Source organism: Bombina bombina, chromosome 1 (assembly GCF_027579735.1).
Source record: "Bombina bombina isolate aBomBom1 chromosome 1, aBomBom1.pri, whole genome shotgun sequence".
Taxonomy (NCBI): domain Eukaryota; kingdom Metazoa; phylum Chordata; class Amphibia; order Anura; family Bombinatoridae; genus Bombina; species Bombina bombina.
In genome coordinates this window covers 175,641,886-175,662,951 of record NC_069499.1, presented here as the reverse complement: position 1 = coordinate 175,662,951, position 21,066 = coordinate 175,641,886, and the positions used below count along the sequence as shown (strand labels likewise).

At 42.1% G+C, this 21,066-nt stretch overlaps 1 protein-coding gene and 1 long non-coding RNA gene across 3 annotated transcripts in view; one reads left to right on the top strand and one right to left on the bottom strand.

Annotated features, from left to right (window-relative positions):
* LOC128645018 (uncharacterized) overlaps nucleotides 1-4,208 on the top strand; it is a 261,753-nt gene extending 257,545 nt beyond the window's left edge. Inside the window, exon 3 of the long non-coding RNA XR_008400067.1 lies at nucleotides 3,963-4,208. This is a non-coding gene — a long non-coding RNA (uncharacterized LOC128645018). The remainder of the gene's footprint in view (nucleotides 1-3,962) is intronic.
* Nucleotides 1-21,066, bottom strand: part of SLC25A21 (solute carrier family 25 member 21) — a 939,705-nt gene that overhangs the window by 424,900 nt on the left and 493,739 nt on the right. The window lies entirely within an intron of this gene.

The following is a 21,066-nucleotide window of genomic DNA, read 5'->3' as shown; positions in this document are numbered from 1 at the left end:
TGTTTTTCATAAATTCATGTTTAATTATCCTGTAAAAAACATAATTTATGTAAGAACTTACCTGATAAATTCATTTCTTTCATAGTGGCAAGAGTCCATGAGCTAGTGACGTATGGGATATACATTCCTACCAGGAGGGGGCAAAGTTTCCCAAACCTCAAAATGCCTATAAATACACCTCCCACCACACACATACCTCAGTTTTAACGTATAGCCAAGTAGTGAGGTGTAAAAAGGAGTAAAAAAGCATACAAAAAGAGGAACTGGGAAAAAAACAGAATTTATGCTTACCTGATAAATTACTTTCTCTTGTGGTGTATCCAGTCTACGGGTTCATCCTTTACTTGTGGGATATTCTCCTTCCTAACAGGAAGTGGCAAAGAGAGCACACAGCAGAGCTGTCCATATAGCTCCCCCTCTAGCTCCAACCCCCAGTCATTCGACCGAAGGTTAGGAAGAAAAAGGAGAAGCCATAGGGTGCAGTGGTGACTGTAGTTTAAACTAAAAATCTACCTGACTAATAGCCAGTGCGGGCCATGGACTGGATACACCACAAGAGAAAGTAATTTATCAGGTAAGCATAAATTCTGTTTTCTCTTGTAAGGTGTATCCAGTCCACGGGTTCATCCTTTACTTGTGGGATACCAATACCAAAGCTTTAGGACACGGATGAAGGGAGGGAACAAGACAGGTACCTTAAACGGAAGGCACCACTGCTTGTAAAACCTTTCTCCCAAAAATAGCCTCCGAAGAAGCAAAAGTATCGAATTTGGAAAATTTGGAAAAAGTATGCAGCGAAGACCAAGTCGCTGCCTTACAAATCTGTTCAACAGAAGCCTCATTTTTAAAAGCCCATGTGGAAGCCACTGCTCTGGTAGAATGAGCAGTAATTGTTTCAGGATGCTGCTGGCCAGCAGTCTCGTAGGCCAGACGGATGATGCTTTTCAGCCAAAAGGAAAGAGAGGTAGCAGTCGCCTTCTGACCTCTCCTCTTACCAGAATAGATAACAAACAAAGAAGTTGTTTGTCTGAAATCCTTAGTTGCTTGTAAATAGAACTTTAAAGCACGAACCACATCAAGATTGTGTAACAAACGTTCCTTCTTCGAAGAAGGATTAGGACACAGCGAAGGAACAACAATTTCCTGGTTAATATTCTTATTAGACACAACCTTAGGAAGAAAACCGGGTTATGGTACGCAAAACTACCTTATCTGCATGGAACACCAAGTAAGGTGAGTCACACTGTAAAGCAGATAACTCTGAAACTCTTCGAGCAGAAGAGATAGCTACCAAAAACAAAACTTTCCAAGATAAATCCGAGAGGGACCCTATTGCTTAGAGTCGGCAAAGAGAATGACTGGGGGGTGGAGCTAGAGGGGGAGCTATATGGACAGCTCTGCTGTGTGCTCTCTTTGCCACTTCCTGTTAGGAAGAAGAATATCCCACAAGTAAAGGATGAACCCGTGGACTGGATACACCTTACAAGAGAAATAATGTACGTTTATACAAAAAATTCATAACCACCAAAAAAGGTGTACTTTTATTCCTAAATGTAGTCAAACTTTAAAGTGTTGTAAAAGGTAATAACACACACTCTCATACAACACACACCACACTTTCATACAACACCCCCCCCCCCACACTCTTATATAATACACACGCCACACACTCTCATACACACACCACACACTCTCATATAATTTGACACACCACACATTCTCATATAATTTGACACACCACACACTTATAATACAAACACCAAACACACCAGACACTCATATAATACATACACCACACACTATCATATAATACAAACACCACACACTCTCAAATAATACACACACACTCATATAATACACACACTACATACTCTCATATAATACACACACCACACACTCTCATATAATACACACACCACACACTCTCATATAATACACACACCACACACTCTCATACACACACCACACACTCTCATACACACACCACACACTCATACAATACACACACCACACACTCTCATATAATACACACACTCTCATATAACTCACACATCATACACAAGTCCTGACCCACTAAACATGGTGTTGTGACCCAGTAATGGATCCCGACCTGTGGTTTGAAGAACCTTAACCTAGAAAATATTACAGAATCACTAAAGCAATAAAACTGTGTATCGGGCAGCTGCCATAACCAGGGGTTGGCAAGAGGTAGATTGCGGTCTACCAGTGGACCGCAAGTGAATTTTGAGGTGACCTCCTGGAAGATTTCAAAAGTCTGCATAATAAGAAAAACATTTCTCACACATCTAGATTCTGAGTGAAGAGCCTCACCACCGTATGTATGAGAAATGTTTCTCTTATGCAGACTTTTGAAATCGGCTAATAGTCTATGACGACGGTATGTGTACTTCAGCATGCGCAACGCGGCTGTAGCTGAACTCGCTGCCCCAGCTTTGGTTACTGCCTGTCCCAAACTCTTCTACTTTTTGTCTCAAGAGCAGTCAGTCCAAAGTGCAGACTCTTCATGCGCCAGGCTGAGATGCTGCTCGGTATCCCTGGGTTTGGCAGTTCCAGATCCTGCTCTATTTAATATTCTGCTGCTATTTTCTAGTTCTGTCCTCTGTTTCTTGTCACCAGGCTCTACTGGGTGAATGGCTTGTTGTTGGTTTTTTCCCAGGGTCTGTTACTCCCCTCAGGTACTTTTACTTACTCTGTACCACGATGCTGCTCTCTGATACTTTCTCTGAAACACTAATATTAGCTATACTTTGTGCTAGTTTCTGCAGCATTCTGTCCCCAGAATTTGTTGTCACCAGATTGTGCAGGTCAGTGATGTTGCTGCTATACCAGTCTCTGGTTGCTGTGTAAGGCGGTACAGAGCCTGCAGGTCCTGCCGCTGTCACTGTCCCAACTATTTGCAGAAGTCTTCAACTAGTAGCGAACGGATGGAAAGCAGCCAAAAGGACCTGCCCCCTAATCAAGCTGACATGGCGTCCAGCAAATAAAATTACTTTGTAGAATGAGTCTGTCTATGATTGGCTGAGAATAGCTCATTGTCATCATTGTACCTGAGCTGTGGGTTTCCCATGTGTTTCAGATTTGACTATTCCGCTAGACCAAGACTCGAGCTGCCTTTATTGTGAGACTACTTATTCATACTCAGGTGCGGCTTTCTGCCCATTTACTGTAGTCTAAAACTTATGGGTGTGCATCTTTTTGTTCTCCTGCTGCTGCACTTTGACTTTTGCCTTCTCCTTGAATTACATGTTTTGAACTGTATATTGACCTCTGGCCAGAAACTGGATGCAAACTTTGTTTCTCCCTCTGATTTGCTTGGATTGATCTGTGATTGTGACACCTGGCTAGTCTCTTGGGCCATTTTTTTTTTTTGGAACCTGCCTTCCTCTGTTACCACCTTCTCTGTCTACTGTTTTCAGCTCATTATCATTTCTGTTACCTGTGGTAATAGAGAGGTTCAATCTGGATATTATCCAGAGCTCTTGGTTGGTTCACTCTATCTTACAGAAACACAGATAATGTTGAGCAGCATGTATATACTGATCTCCAGTCAGGTTTGCACGTTGTAAATGGGTCTCTGGCCACCCTGTAGTCTTCAACAAGTAATATAATACAACAACATTATGCTATTAAAATTGGAGAAGTCCTTTTATCAAGATTTGTTGTCACAAACAAAATGATAGTCTCAGAAAGACCTAGAGGCTGAGTTAATATAATACAATACAGAGACGTTTGGAGCAGTTAGTATGCCCTTAATCATGCATGATTAAGGGCATACTGACTGCCCCAAAACAAAGCCTCTAGGTCTTTCTGAGACTATCATTTTGTTTGTGACAACAAAGTTTATTGCTTTGAATAAAAGTAGAGTTTTTGTTCTGTTATACATGCATTAACAAACTATTGTACACTACAAGAGTAACAGACAATCTATATCTATATTACAGGTCTAAAATTATATCCTGCAGAAAATACCATTTTATACAACTCTAGAAGAATGTTTAGTCCCAGAAACCAAACAGCGTGGGAAAAAAAAGAAAGAAAAGAAAGACGTGACTGCAGAAATTCTATATCTTAAGATCATCAGTCACCAACCCAGGTGTTTATTTTCCAGGCTAGTGACCTCTAAAAGCAAACAGAAAAGGGGTACAATACTGTAGATGTGAAGGAAAAATAAAAGAAGAGTGAACCAATGGAAAGTTTGTATTTATTTACACACACAAGTACAATATTTTCAAGCATCATCATAGGAGCACTACTACCTATCAGACACATGAGAAAGCTCCCTGTCATAACCAGCAAAACACCTAATATATCAGCTAGATCATGTTTCACACACACACACATATATATATATATATATATATACACATATACACACATACAATATATATATATATATATATATATATATATATATATACATACATACACACACACACACACACACACACACACACATATATATATATATATATATATATATATATATATACAGTATATCAGATAAAGATAGGATATATATATATATATATATATATATATATATATATATAAATAGATAGTATAGATAGTAGCCACCAATCAGCAAATAGCGCCCAGGAGTGCATTGCTGCTCTTGAGCCTACTTGGGTATGCTTTTGAACAAAGGATATCAAAAGACAAAAGTACATTTGATAATATAAGGAAACTGAAAAGTCTCCTAAAATGGCATGCTGTATCTAGATAAGAACCATTTGTTTTTGTGTTGCATTAAGATTTGGATTGTGCATATGGTTTATTTCTTCTGTTCTCAAAATGGACAGTGTGCTGTAAAACTGGTTTCCCTACATGCTGCACAGTTTATTATAGGATCAAAGCAAATTTGATAATAGAAGTAAAATGGAAATGTTTTGTGCAATGTTATACTAAATGACAAAATCATTTTTTGGGGGTTTCATATGCCATTAATGAGATATACAGTTTCCAAGGTAAAAGTTACCTTTAAAGCAATCCCTGGGAGACCTCGTAATACTGGCATCTTATAGAATCTTGGAAGAACAGAAAGCTTTGGAGCTTTAAAGCGTACAACAAGAAGAAGCAAAGACACATTATAAATGACAAAATATAGGTAAATTAGCTACTTGTAAACCATTTACTACACTTCTGCAGGTAACATTGCCTGATAAATTAAAGAGACAGTATAGTCAAAATTAAACTCATGATTCCAATAGTGCATGCAATTTTTAACAACTTTCCAATTTACTTCTTTCTAAGGAAAAAGAAAGAAACAATGAAAAAAGCAGTGAGTACGGAACCTCAACAAAACCTCATAAATAATAGGAACCCAATATATGAGTATCCTATAAGAATCACTCAACATAAGAGTAACACAGATGTACAGCCCTGTATAACAGTGATACTGTAGAGATACCAAAAAGGTATACTGTTGTACAGAAATAAATAACAGTAATACCAGATAATGAACATGCTGCAGAAGAATCGCACCAATAAATTGTAACTAATACAACGGTGACAAGCAAAATAAACTAGTGCATGGAAATAACAGCAGCAATGCAGCTAAGGCAAATAATGTAGATCCACTTGTTCCTAAAGCAGAGTATTGCACAGCAATAAATTACAGTAGTACCATAGTACAAACAGAAAAAGATACTGTTGTATCCACACACCAGCATAAACACTAGATAACAGGATACACATATGGAAAATACTGTAGAATCCATTCACTAAAATATACTATTGCACAGCAATAAATATTAGTAGTACAGCAGAATACAAAATAGAAAATACTGTAGAATCCCACACAAGGGAATATATTTTATTGCACAGCAATAAATATTAGTAGTACAGCAGAATACAAAATAGAAAATACTGTAGAATCCAACACAAGGGAATATATTTTATTGTACAGCATTAAAAAACATCTGTGGTGATCACAGGCCAGGAAGGATGAGCAAAAAAAGCCCCCTGACTTGTACTGGAATCTAAGAAAATATTTTGATATAGCGGAGTATAATCCCTGCACCATTGACTCAGCACACAAAGCTGAAGAGGCCTCATGTGAAAATCGAGCAAATGGAATTGCATCTGAAGCTGCAATCATGAGACCTAGTACTTCCATACACAGAGCCTGTCACGCTCGGCCGCTGGGAAGCTCTGGCGGTCCTCTCTGTGTGCTTGATTGGCAGGTAGTCTGAGCCGCCCCTTCCTGATGATGTCACTACCAGGCTTTTTATTCCAGGCTTCCTGTTTCTTAGTGCCCGTTTGTTTGCTCCTCTTTGTGGCTCCTGTGAGGACTTCGCTGTGGAAACTCTCTAACTGCTGCAAAGACTGTCTATGCTGGGTTAACCCTCAAACTTCCTGATAACCTGTTGCCAAACACTGCAAGTACTGTTTATTCTGTGAATCTCTCAAACTGCATGTTAACCTGTTGCCAAACTCTGCAAGTACTGTTTATTCAGTGTAACCTTCAAAATGCTTGATATCCTGTTGCCAAACACTGCAAGTACTGTTTATTCTATGAAACTCTCAAACTGCATGTTTACCTGTTGCCAACCTCTGCAAGTACTGTTTATTCAGTGTAAACCTTCAAACTGCTTGATATCCTGTTGCCAAACACTGCAAGTACTGTTTATTCTGTGAAACTCTCAAACTGCATGTTAACCTGTTGCCAAACTCTGCAAGTACTGTTTATTGAGTGTAAACCTTCAAACTGCTTGATATCCTGTTGCCAAACTCTGCAAGTACTGTTTATTCAGTGTAAACTCTCAAACTGCATGATAATCTGTTGCCAATCTCTGCAAGTACTGATTAATCTGTGTTAACCTTCAAACTACCTGATATCTTGTTGTCTAACTCTGCAAGTACTGACTATTCAGTATTAACCCTCAAACTGCCTGATAACCTGTTGCCAAACTCTGCAAGGACTGACTACACAGTGTTAACCCTCAAACTACCTGATATCCTGTTGTCTAACTCTGCAAGTACTGACTATTCAGTATTAACCTTTAAACTGCCTGATAACCTGTTGCCAAACTCTGCAAGGACTGACTACACAGTGTTAACCCTCAAACTGCCTGATAACAAGTTACCTACTCCTGCATTATTAGCGGTCTCTTGTTTTACCCTTCCTCTGTCTGATTATAAGTGGACTATCCCTGCTCTCCTGATTCTGTGGAAGACATTTCCTGAAACCAGTTCCTTACTCAGAAGTCTATTTGGCTGATATCTTGAATTACTTTGGACTCAGGCTAACTCTGCTCCATATCGTGAGTACATTGTTTTTTAGAGGTTGTCGTGGGGTCACGTCCTGGATTAAACTCAGAGTGCAAGGGTGTTGTTTAAGTTCGCCCTAGCATTTGGGTCTTCTTCTGGACATTTCCTAACCTGACAGTACAAACGGTCCATAATATGGACCCTGATGAGTTATCCAGGGCTGTGGCTCTACAACAGCAACTTCAAGGAAATCATTCTGCTCATTTGCAATCTTTGGATTCCAAGCTTGACCAGATTACTGCTCTGCTACATAACCTCTCCGCTCCTTCTCAAGCTACAGCAACTCCTGCTGTAGCTGCTACTAGCTCCAATGCCGTCTTTAACCCACCTCAACCTGTTGGACAGTATATACCACGAATCCCACTTCCAGATAAATATGACGGTAATCCTGAAGAATGCAGTGGATTCCTTAATCAATGTCGTTTACACTTCAGAAACAATCCTCAAGTTTTTTCCAATTCTACTTTACTACAGGATGTGGAATTGTGTCAATTTTTTCTTGTTTTTGACAAGCCTGGGAGGTCTGCAGCTGCAGAGGCAGGATTGCTGGATCTGAGACAGGGATCCCTTTTGGTAGCTCAATATGCTATTGAATTCAGGACTTTAGCCGCAGAAACTGATTGGAACCATGGAGCCTTACGGCAGCCTTTCGCAAGGGACTTTGCGAACGCCTTAAGGATGAACTTGTATTTCGGGAACTCCCCGATTCATTGGAGGGTCTTATCAATTTGTGTATTACTCTTGACGCCCGGCATGCTGAACATCTTCAGGAGAGAGATAGGAATCGGAGATCCTTTGTTAAATCTTCTTTTCATCCTCCTATTCGAACCTCAAGTCTGTCTAATAATAATTCCCAATCTCCTGAGTCTGTGGAACCCATGGAAGTAGGAGCTATTAAATTATCAGAAGCTGAACGCCATAGAAGGCGTACTCTTGGATTATGTCTGTATTGTGGTACCAAAGGACATTTACTGAAGGACTGTCCTATCCGGCCAGTAAAAGCCAAGGCTTAACTTTTGATAGAGGGACAGAGTTAAGCCAGAATCCCATGTCTTCCCTCAATTCTAAACTTTTTGTTCCTGTAACTATCACTTTTGGAAACACCAAGTTTCGAGCTCAAGCCCTCATTGACTCTGGAGCTGCTGGAGTTTTCATTGATTCAAACTTTGCTGACTCTCTCAGGATTCCTCTTCAAACCAAGAAACAGTTAATTAAGGTAACCACTGTTAGTGGACAGCCTCTAGGTTCTGGTATCATACAAAATTCTACCATTCCTCTTCTTTTGTCTGTGGGCATACTCCATTCTGAAATTATTTGTTTTGACGTCATCACTTCTCCCCACATACCATTGATTCTGGGGTTACCTTGGTTGCAGCTTCATGATCCAGTCTTCTCATGGTCTAAAGGAAAACTTATTTCCTGGGGAACTACCTGTTTCAAACATTGCCTGCAAAATCCCTCAAAACCATCTTGTCCTGTCGTAGATATGGAGGAAGTTCCTGATTCATTGCCTAATTACTATCATGCCTTTAGTGATGTGTTTTCTAAAAAGGAGGCTGAGACGTTACCTCCACAACGGATATTTGATTGTCCTATCGAATTGTTTTCAGGGGTTCCTCTACCTAAGAGAAGGACCTATCCCCTCTTTTGTCAAGAAAATGTCTCTCTTGAGGAATACATAAAGGACAACTTAGCCAGAGGATTTATTCGTCCTTCCTCATCACCTGTGGGTGCGGGTTTTTTCTTCATTGGGAAAAAAGATGGAGGTCTCCTTCCCTGTATCGATTATCGGGCCTTGAATCAGATTACTGTCAAAAACAGCTATCCTCTGCCGCTCATTCCTGAGTTATTTGATCGTATTCAAGGTGCTTCTATTTTTTCCAAGTTAGTGGGGCCTACAATTTGGTCAAAATCCGTAAAGGAGACGAATGGAAGACGGCATTTAACACTAGATTTGGTCACTACGAGTATCTAGTAATGCCATTCGGATTGTGCAATGCACCAGCAGTATTTCAGCACTTTGTTAACAAAATCTTCAGAGATTATCTAAATCAATTTGTTATCATTTATCTCGACGACATTCTGATCTATTCCAAAACATTACAGGAACATGTACATCATGTAAGACTGGTACTTCAGAGGTTACGAGACAATTCCCTGTTCGCTAAATTGGAGAAATGCTCTTTTCATCAGAGTTCCATTCCCTTTTTGGGTTATATCATTTCAGAATCAGGTTTTGAGATGGATCCTGCTAAACTTTCGGCTATCAAGGACTGGCTCAGACCAACAACTCTCAAATCCCTGCAGAGGTTTCTTGGCTTTGCCAATTACTATAGAAAGTTTATTAAGAACTTTGCTGATATCACGTCTCTGCTCACTTCTTGTCAGGGTTTTTTCCCTGTTGTGTTTGCCATGTGCTGCTGGCAGCCACTTTACTCACCTCTCTTCCTGACTTGGTGCATTGCACTTCCTTTTATGGCCAGACTGGTGTGCATCATCCATGTGAGACAGGATGCAGTCTCAGAATTGTGATGTCATCACTTATTATTTAAAGGTCCTCTGTTCAGTATGCTTTGCCTTTGCGTTGTCTGAGACCTGTTTGTGAGAGTTCCTGTGTATTACCTGGCTGCCTGACGTCCTTCCTGGTTCCTGGCTTGTTCCTGACTCTGCAGTTTTCCTTGTCTCTGATTCCGGCTCGTCTGACTATTCGCTTTGGCTCCTGACTCGGCTCGTCTGACTACCAGTTCTGGTTTTGATTCCTGGCTTGTTTATTTGACTTGTGGACTTTTTATTATTTTTTGCTATTAATAAAGGTGTGATTATTTTTGCACTTCTCGTCTCAGTCTGATTCCTGGCACCCTGACATTATGCAAAGGCCATGAATCCTGATGGTGCTAATAATCCACCTTTACCTGCCATGATTTCCATGATGGATGTACAGGACCACTGCTTGGATCAATTTGCACTAGCCCTGCAAACCCTGCTGACTCGCACTGCACATTTGGATCAAAGTGTCCCGCAAGTTATGGCTGCTTCTGTTTCCGCTGCTGCACCTATGCCTACCAGGAGCATGTCCGGTTCTGCACCTCTACCTCAGCGATATGGAGGCGATCCTATTCAGTGCAGAGGGTTTTTGAACCAGGTGGGCATTTACTTTGAGATGTTACCTCAGGCGTTTCCCTCTGACAGAGCTAAGGTGGGATTTCTCATATCGTTACTCTCTGACACAGCTCTTGCCTGGGCTAATCCCTTGTGGGAGACTAATAAACCTGTGATTTCAAATTACCCTGAATTTGTGGCCTTCTTTCGAAGGGTATTTGATGTTCCTCCTCTGCTGCTAAACGACTCATGTCCATTCAGCAAGGTACAAGATCTGTTGCTCAGTATGCTATTGAGTTTCGTACGCTTGCCGCAGAGGTAGGTTGGAACAATGAAGCCCTTGTTGCCGCCTTCTTTCATGGGCTATCTGATGCAATTAAAGACAAAGTTGCTGCCAGAGATTTACCAGAGGATCTCGAGGCATTGGTGTCTTTTTTGATCCTAATTGACATCAGACTCAGGCTATTTCATTGACAGTGCTTTTGTATCAAAGCACTCCATTCCTGTTTTGCCTCGGTCCGTTCCGCTTGCTATTGAGGCCATTGATGGCAGGCCCCTTCAGCCCGCACTCGTTACTCACGAAACTGCTCCGTTGTCCATGGCTGTTGGGGCTCTCCATTTTGAAACCCTTCAGTTCCAGGTGATAAACTCTCCGCATTTTCCGGTTGTTCTGGGTTATCCCTGGCTCCAAAAGCACAATCCCAGTCTCGACTGGCGCATGTCCGAAATTTTGTCGTGGTCCCCGCAATGTATTTCCACTTGTTTTCGGAAACCAATTAAAGTCTTGTGCACTTCTTCGGTTTCTCAATTGTCAGAGGAGTAACGAGAGTTCCTAGACGTGTTTGACAAGGTGCGTGCCGGTACGTTGCCTCCTCACCGGTCTTACGATTGTGCCATAGACCTGCAAACCAGAGCCATTCCTCCTCGGGGCCGGGTGTACCCTCTGTCTGTTGCAGAGAATTATGCTATGGAGGAGTATGTTGCCGATGCTCTGTCGCGGGGGATCATTCGCAAATCCTGCTCTCCTGCAGGGGCTGGCTTCTTCTTTGTGAAGAAAAAGGGTGGTGAGTTAAGACCATGTATCGATTATAGGGGTTTTAATCGTCTTACCATTAAGAATACTCAGACGGGTTAATCCTGTGGCCTACGCTCTTGACCTTCCTCCTGCTATGCGCATCTCCAATGTTTTTCATGTCTCCCTCTTGAAACCATTGGTTTGTAATCGGTTTACCACTGTGTTGCCTCGTCCCCGTCCTATCTTTGTTGACAACCATGAGGAGTATGAGGTCAGCAGCATTATTGACTCTCGTATGTCCAGGGGCCGTGTACAGTATTTGGTTCACTGGAGAGGCTACAGTCCGGAGGAGCGCTCTTGGGTTCCCTCCTCTGATGTTCATGCTCCCGCCCTCCTCCGTGCCTTCCATGCCCGTTTCCCCAATAAGCCTTTTGTCCTCCCGCGGGGGAGGGGTCGTTGAGGGGAGGGTACTGTCAGGGTTTTTTCCCTGTTGTGTTTGTCATGTGCTGCTGGCAGCCACTTTACTCACCTCTCTTCCTGACTTGGTGCATTGTGGGGGATGCTGCTCACTTCCTGCACTTCCTTTTATGGCCAGACTGGTGTGCATCATCCATGTGAGACAGGATGCAGTCTCAGAATTGTGATGTAATCACTTATTATTTAAAGGGCCTCTGTTCAGTATGCTTTGCCTTTGCGTTGCCTCAGACCTGTTTGTGAGAGTTCCTGTGTATTACCTGGCTGCCTGACGTCCTTCCTGGTTCCTGATCCCTGGCTTGTTCCTGAATCTGCAGTTTTCCTTGTTCCTGATTCCGGCTCATCTGACTATTCGCTTTGGCTCCTGACTCGGCTCGTCTGACTACCAGCTCTGGTTTTGATTCCTGGCTTGTTATTTGACTTGTGGACTTTTTATTATTTTTTGCTATTAATAAAGGTGTGATTATTTTTGCACTTCTCGTCTCAGTCTGGTTCCTGGCACCCTGACACTTCTCTGGTCCAATTCGGCAGTACAGGCTTTTGAAACGCTAAAATCAGCATTTTCTTCTGCACCTCTTCTCAGTCATCCAATTCCTGATCTCCAGTTTATTTTGGAGGTTGACGCTTCTTCTATAGCAGCTGCAGCTGTTCTCTCCCTACGTGATCCGACTACCAGCAAGATACATCCTGTGGCGTTCTTTTCGAAAAAATTCAATCCTGCCGAGTTAAATTATGATGTGGGCAATAAGGAGCTTTTGGCTATAAAATTAGCTTTGGATGAATGGAGGCATTGGTTAGAGGGTACCAGTCAACCTTTTTTCATTCTGACAGATCATAAGAATCTTTTATACCTCCATACAGCTACTCGTCTCAATCCTCGTCAGGCTCGGTGGGCCTTGTTCTTCTCCAGGTTTAATGTTGTACTTTCCTATGTTCCTGGTTCAAAAAATTCCAAGGCATATGCTTTATCTAGGCAGTTCCAATCTTCTGAGCCTTCTCCTTTGGATTCTGAACCTATACTATGTCCAGTCAAAGTTTTGGCTCAAGTATCCTCTTTTCAAGTACAGGCTTTACATGCTGCTCAAGTCCGGGTACCATCTTCTTGCAAACTACCTTCTGGTATCCTGTATGTACCCAAAGGATTACGTCTTAAGCTTCTACGTTGGGCTCACAACAACATTTCAGCAGGTCATCCTGAAGTAACCAATACTTTGTGGAAACTGAAGCAGCATGTTTGGTGGTCCACTATGAGGAGGGATGTTAAGGATTATATTGCTGCTTGTAGTTCTTGTGCTTCGAACAAACAATCTTCTCATCGACCGTTTGGTCTATTATACCCTCTTCCTATTCCTCATTACCCTTGGTCTCACTTATCCATGGACTTTGTTACAGATCTTCCTGTTTCTGCTGGAAATACGACAATTTGGGTAGTGGTGGATTGGTTCTCCAAGTCTGCTCACTTCATACCTCTTCCAGGCTTGCCTTCAGCTCAAAGTCTTTCTGAACTCTTTGTTCTACATATATCTCGTTTACATGGTTTTCCCACTGACATAGTCTCAGATCGCGGAGTTCAATTTGTTACCAAGTTTTGGAGGTCTTTTTGTAAGCACTTCGGAATCAACATATCTCTTTCTACTGCACATCATCCTCAATCCAACGGACAGACTGAGCGTGTAAATCAAGCCTTAGAATCTTTTCTTAGACATTATGTAGACCATCACCACTCCAACTGGTCTCAGTTATTGCCTTTGGCGGAATTAGCTCACAACTCAAGCTATAACGCCTCATTACAGACCTCTCCCTTTAAGGCAGCTTATGGTTTTGAACCTAGAACCTTTCCTATGATTACCAGTTCTACTGAAGTCCCTGGAGCAGATCGTATTGTGAAAAATCTCAGTAACCACTGGCAGCTCATTCGTCAAAATCTACTTTCCTCTTCCTTAAGACACAAGAGATATGCTGATCGCAGAAGGTGTAAGGCTCCTTTACTTCATACTGGAGACAGAGTATTTTTATCCACCAGATTCATACGTCTAAAACAACCTTGTACTAAGTTGGGTCCTAAGTACATTGGACCTTTTCGAATTGTTTCCAAAGTTTGTTCTTCTGCATACCGCCTGGCTTTACCCAAGACTCAAGATCCATCCAGGGTTTCATGTCTCCTTACTCAAGCCAGTCATCTACAACTGGTACTCTATCAAGAGTAAACCACCTCCTCCACTTTCCATAGAGGGAACTTCTGAGTTTGAAGTCAGCCAGATTTTGGATTCCAAGCTACGGGGCAATCGGCTGTACAAGAGGGAATTGGCACAGACTCTCGATGATGGTAGGGAATTGGGAATTTTGGATGAGTCTACCTGTGACTTCCTCCAGGTAGATAACCCAGTGACCCCTATCTTTAACCATCTACCGAAGGTGCACAAATCCCTGGAGGGGGTCACAGGTAGACCCATCGTGAGTGGTATAGGATCACTCTTAGAGAGGATCTCGCAGTGGCTGGACGGCATACTGCAACCCATGGTGGGGAAACTAACCAGCTTCTTGCAAGACACGACACGTTTTGAAGTTGATGGAAAATATGAATTGGCAAGATACGGATATGTGGCTCACTATTGATGTTAGAGCACTATATACCTCCATACCGCATGATAAGGGTTTGGAGGCAATCAAATTTTTCTTGAGGAGGCAAACTGGCTTTTCAGATGATTTAGTAGGATATGTACTTAGAAATGTACGATTTCTTTTGACACACAACTATTTCTCCATTGAGGGTTTTTTTTATCTCCAGAGGTGAGGGACAGCAATGGGCGCCAAGTTTGCTCCCTCTTTCGCCAACCTCTACATGGGGTGGTGGGAGATGTCCCGCATCTATGGAGATGAGAACCCCTTCAGGGGAAATATCAAATTTTACCGGTGTTACATAGATCTGCTCCTGGTGTGGAGTGGGACAGTGGACCAAGCTGAGACCTTTGTGAAGTGGCTAAACAACAACGACTTTGGGTTAGAGTTCACTTTTGAACTAAATAAGAATCAGATTAATTTTCTGGATCTCACATTGAGAGGGATTCCCAAAGTCGGGGTTGAAACTGAGGTCTACAGAAAGCCGATAACAGGCAACACACTACTCCACGCCAGGAGCAGTCATCCGAAACAGGTGTTTAAATCGGTCGCAAAGGGCCAATTTACCAGACTCAAGCGTAATTGCAGTGATTCCAAGCAGTTTGAGATGCACGCTGAACAATTAGCAGAACGCTTGAAGGTAAGAGGATATCGACCATCTGAGATAAATAGAGTAAGAGATGAGGTTACTTCCTCCAACAGTAGAAAATTGCTAGAGAGAGCTGAATCAAAGCAAGCCAAGAGTGGAAGCACGTATTTTGTAACGGATTACAGTATCCAATATAACAAAATATGTCAAATAATAAGAAAGCACTATAAATTACTGGCAGCTGACAATGGGCAATCTTTTGGCCCCCACACAACTAAAAAGCACATGGAGAGAGCAACCTAGCTCCTGGCTCAGATTTAAGGGAGTATTTAGGTGTAGCAACTCTACGTGCAAAGCATGTGAGCATCTTTTGATAGGAGATGGGTTCAGATGCAGTGTCACCAACATAAACTACACCCACAAAAAGTGCATGAATTGCAGGAGCAGTTTTGCGATATATCTAGCCGGTTGTGTGGCGTGTAAACCAATATGTAGGCATGACCACAAGGGAGACACGGGTGCACATTAGGGAGCATCTTTTGGATATCAAGGCGGGCTCTCTGACCACCCCTCTCGTCCAGCATTTTAAATCAATCCATAATAAAGAGAGCACTCATTTTAAATGGACCATAATAGAAACTGTGGATGCAGGGCGAAGGGGGGTGGGGGGGACAGAGAGTCCGTACTTGCAAAAAAAAAAAAAGAAATATTCTGGATACTCAAATTGGGAACTAGGTATCCTACAGGATTAAATTCAGTTTATGATCTTATTAACCACTGGATTTAGTAAAGTACTATCCTAGACCCCTGTCCATCAATTTACAGTGCACAATGGTGACCCACGTAATAGTAATTTAAACAATTGAATTAATTTAGATTTATATTAGTTTTGAGGGAGGTTTTTCACCTTATTTGTGTTCTGTACAGGATGGATAGGATTAGATTTCCATTTGAAATACCCTTAAATGTATTTTAAAAGGGATACAAACTTAAGAATCCAATAAATTATCAACACTAAGTAGAAAAATACAAGTTTGAACATTGGACATCTAGGATATGACAGTACAGTCCGTGAGTAAGGGAACTTTGCAGCATGTCTTGAAATAAGATTGCTAGTATTAGGCAGCTGAAGCTGCAAATAGTATTAAAGATATATTTACTTACTAATTCCCTAAAATAGTGGTCATTATTATCATCATTCTTTCACATAATACCATAGTTTATAAGTATCACAGGTAAAGGGTATGGTATTAGTATTTAACCATTTACTATATGTACATGTTTAGTTAAGTTAACCTGTTAAGAAGGAGTTAAACCGGTCACAGCCTTTCAGCCAATAGTATGTTTTTACACCCTTTTTAAAGCCCACAGTAAGAAGGGAGTTTGTGAGCTATGATTATGGCATAACAACCGAAACGCGTAAGCTTGTACACTACTGAAGGGCTGTTCCAATGTTTACCTGTTTTACTGGCAAATAAAGCTGACAAAATTGACTTTACTTCTGCGACTCCAGCATTTCTTTGTTTGTACAATCGGCTGTACTACCTGGTCCATTGGAAGGGTTATCCTATCTCTGAACGATCTTGGGAACCAGCCTCTCATGTTCATGCTCCAGCTCTTGTCAAGTCTTTTCACAAGAAATTCCCTGCCAGGCCTGGTTGGGTCCCCTGGAGAGGTCCTTGAGTAGGGGGCACTGTCACGCTCAGCCACTGGGAAGCTCCGGCTGTCCTCTCTGTGTGCTTGATTGGCAGGTAGTCTGAGCTGCCCCTTCCTGATGATGTCACTACCAGGCTTTTTATTCCGGGCTTCCTGTTTCTTCAGTGTCCGTTTGTTTTTCCTCTTTGTGGCTCCTGTGAAGACTTTGCTGTGGAAACTCTCTCGGCTAGATTTAGAGTTCGGCGGTAGATGGGCTGTTAACGCCACGCGTGTTTATGTCTAACGCACGTCATTGTTTGACTCCGGTATTTAGAGTTAATATAAGACCATCTAACGATGCTCCTAACGCGTGTATGTCACACGCGTAATCCTGCCCGCGTTAGACAGTCTCCCATAGAGATCAATGGGAAAGCAAATAAATTGCCTTTTTTCACCTAACACTCGATCTCGCGAGAATACGCACAGCTCGGTCATATGACGCATACCACATCATGCACAACAATAACACGCCGCAAATGTCACAACAACAATCAATCAACAAAGCACACAAGCATTACACATTCACAAGCGGGGGAAGTTTTAATACTATTTATACGGGGAATACGCATATACTTTAAGATGCGGAAAATCGCACAATAACAACAAGGATTAAAAAAGATATACATACACTAGAAACAAAATCGCATTCAATATCATTATATATTATGAAAAACATACATATACAACACTTCACGAAGAACACACCATCGCAAATTCACATTTAAAAAGAATACTTTTGGACAATGAAAGCGAAAACGAACACTATGACATCATCGCATTCTACACATTCCACAAATACCAACTCTAAATGAGCATGCGCAAATTCACACACCTAATACACATTGCAATAATATTAATTGCTAATAAAGCACACCTGAACACTAATTACAATGGAAATTGGGACATCATTAAACATTTACACAGGGTATATAAGCACCACACAAGCATGGCTTCTTTGACTGTGTTGCTGGTGGGTCTTTGGAGATTTAAGAATAGAGATTTTGAGAATTTTTGAGAGTGAGTTAGTGTTAGCGTGAGAGAGTCAGTTGGTAGTGTTAGCGTGAGAGAGTCAGTTGGTAGTGTTAGCGTGAGAGAGTCAGTTGGTAGTGTTAGCGTGAGAGAGTGATTGAGTTAGTGGGAGTTAGTGGGAGTGGGAGAGAGTCTGTTAGTGGGAGCGTGAGTGAGTTAGTGGGAGTTATTAGTGATAGTTGTTAGTGTGAGCGTCAGTTAGTGGTAGTTAGTGAGCGTTAGTGGGAGTGTTTGTTAGTGAGAATTAGAAGTAGTGTTAGTTAGCGAGCGAGTGATTTATCTGTACACTTAACACATTTACACGCAAACACATTCAATACATACATACACTTATCAATAACACTACATACACTCCATACCCCCTACCCCCTCATACTACACTCCATACCCCATTCCTTGTAGTCCCATTCCCTTTCATCCCATTTACTCTTATCCCATACCCCATACCCATCCCATACCCATCCCCTAGTTACATTTAGTTTACATATCCTCCTTTTAGTCTTATTCTTTTCGTTTATTTAAATACTCCTTACCCTCTTTGTTTTTTTTACATCCCTCACACTTTAAGCACCTTTTTTGTCTTTTTAGTTCTTTATTTTGACCCCCTTTCATTTCATCACACTCACTTTTTGTTTGATTATTTGGGGTTTAGTTTAGGGAGGAGATGGAGGCCAGGCAGGGGACAGGTAGAGGGGGGAGTAGAGGGAGGGGGAGAGGAACAGGGCAGGAAGGGGGGCAGGAAGGGGGGCAGGAAGCGGGGGTGGAAGCGGTGGGTGGACCCAGCCACTTGGTTCAAGATGACCAAGTGGCTGGGCCCAGTGGCGGTCAGAGTAGGGCTTCACAGTCCGGGAAACAGAGGGCATCGTCACAGGGGAAGGCCAAGGCGACTAGGGAGGCGAGGTTTACGATGGAGGAGAAGGAGGCCCTCGTAGAGGCCTATATGGCCAGGCATAGGATGCTGCAGCACCAGAAGACTACCCCGACTGACAGGAGGAGGCTCTGGAACGAGATTAGGAATGCAGTCAATGCAGTGGGTGGCCGGAACCGGGATATGGATTCTATCAAACATCGGTACCGGGACTGTAAACTTGAACTTAAAAAAAAGTTAAGCCTGGAGGCCCGACATGCCGCAGGGACCGGTGGCGGCCCTGCCCTTGAAATGGAGTACTGCAGATGGGAGGAAATGTTGCGGCCCAGCATCTCCGAGGTGGAAGTAGTCGGTATCGGAGGAATCGATACCGGGAACCTGCCACTCTCATCTGACGGTAAGCTCATTGAACAATAATTTCACATACGAATGTATTTCAATGGACACTATACGCAAAAATTTACTTTCATGATTGAGGTAGCGAATACAATTTGACAAAACATTCAAATGTACTTATATTACCTCATTTGATTCATTCTTGAGATATATTTTAATGAAGAAATAGCCATGCACACGGTGAAACAATCACAGGAGGCAGCTATATTCAGCTAACAATCAGCATCTTATAAGCATATTTAGATATGCTTTTCAGCAAAGAATATCCAGAGAATGAAGCTAATTAGATAAGAAAAGTACATTCGAAAGTTGATACCAAATGTATGCTTCTAAATCATGAAAGATAAAACATTGGGTTTCATGTGTTAAGGATCAGATTAATGCTATTACGCTGTTTACACGCATTCTATTACTTTGCGGTTACATCAGTATCTAGGCTATAGGTTAGGTGTGCATTTAAACAGACTGAAAACAAACGCAAAAACATTCACATTGACCAGATATCACAAACACGGTTTAGAAAAAGTGGAAATCGTATTGATTGTTTGTTAGATTTCAAAGTGGATTAATGATTCTGCATTTGTAATTGTATCGTAAGCTAAGTCATTTAAACCTTGATTTGCAAATATGCTAATATATATATATTTTTTTTTTTTTCTTTATTTATATACAGAGTCTGGGGACGAGGCAGCACAGCCTCCTGCATCTCCCCGGGATGAGAGTGGTGGTGAGGAATTCCCATTTCGGAGGGAAGAGGCCCCCCGTGACGAACAGCGCACGGGAGATGATGAAGAGGCCCCGGAAGCACAGGAGGATCCCGCTGAACCCGCGGAACCCGAGGTCCCTCAAAGACCCGCACTCCACCGTGCACGGGCACCCCGCCGTGCACGGGTTCAACAGGCACAACAAGAAGAAATAGCGGAGGTGCGGGTTCTACTGGAGTACATAGACCAGATGCGTACCTCCCGGATAGAAAACATAGAAGGACGACGCAGAATACTTGATGGGCAGAATCAAATAATTCAAGGCCAAAATGAAATAATCAGTATACTGAATAGAATACAAGAAGGACAAACAAGAATGTTTAATCTTCATCAGGAAATGTTCACATTTTTCCGGGAGGCGCATGCTGGTCTACCTCCTGTTGCTGGGCCTCTTGTTGCTGGGCCTCTTGCTGCTGGGCCATCTCCTCCTGCCGGCCCATCTCATCCTCCTCCTCAGCCATCTACTCCTCCTCCTCCTCAGCCATCTACTCCTCCTCCTCCTCAGCCATCTTCTCCTCCTCATCCATCTTCTCCTCCTCCTCCTCAGCCATCTACTCCTCACCTTGGTCGTCCCAGTACTCTTCCTTCCACTCCTCCCACAACAGCTCCAAGGAGGACTCTTCGGAGTCGGCAGTTGCCTCTCCCAGAGCCTCAGCCCCGTGGGAAGAGGGGAAGGAAGAGGAAGTAAGTATTTTTTTCCATCTTCAAATTTTTTTTTTGTGTAATGGATAGGTATGTGATGATGTGGTTTTCATACACTTGTGGACCACACTCTGTATATAATCGACTTCTATGGGACCGGGTCCATGGAGGAAGATTCTTTGCAGAGTGTGGGTTATAAGTGTGTGAAAACCACATCATCACATACCTATCCTTGTTCATGATATTGATTGGTTTCTGTGATGTGATGTCCAAACTGTTTCCCGAATCGCTAACTAAATTACCATAACAATTATCCATGATGGCATATTACTGTTTGAATGCCAATAACACAGCTTAAAGGGACAGTCAGAAAATTATTGATTACAAAGAAAACACTGTATTACGCATTATAAAGTTTGAAACAACAAAACATGGAGAAATACATGTGTGACTTATGCGCTTACCCTTGTATCTATGACTATGAAAAATGACCACTTATTTGTTGTTCTGACATAACAACATTTTAGATATCAATGATCAATACATGGTCAATAATATGCTGTATGAGCACAAGGTTTTACATATA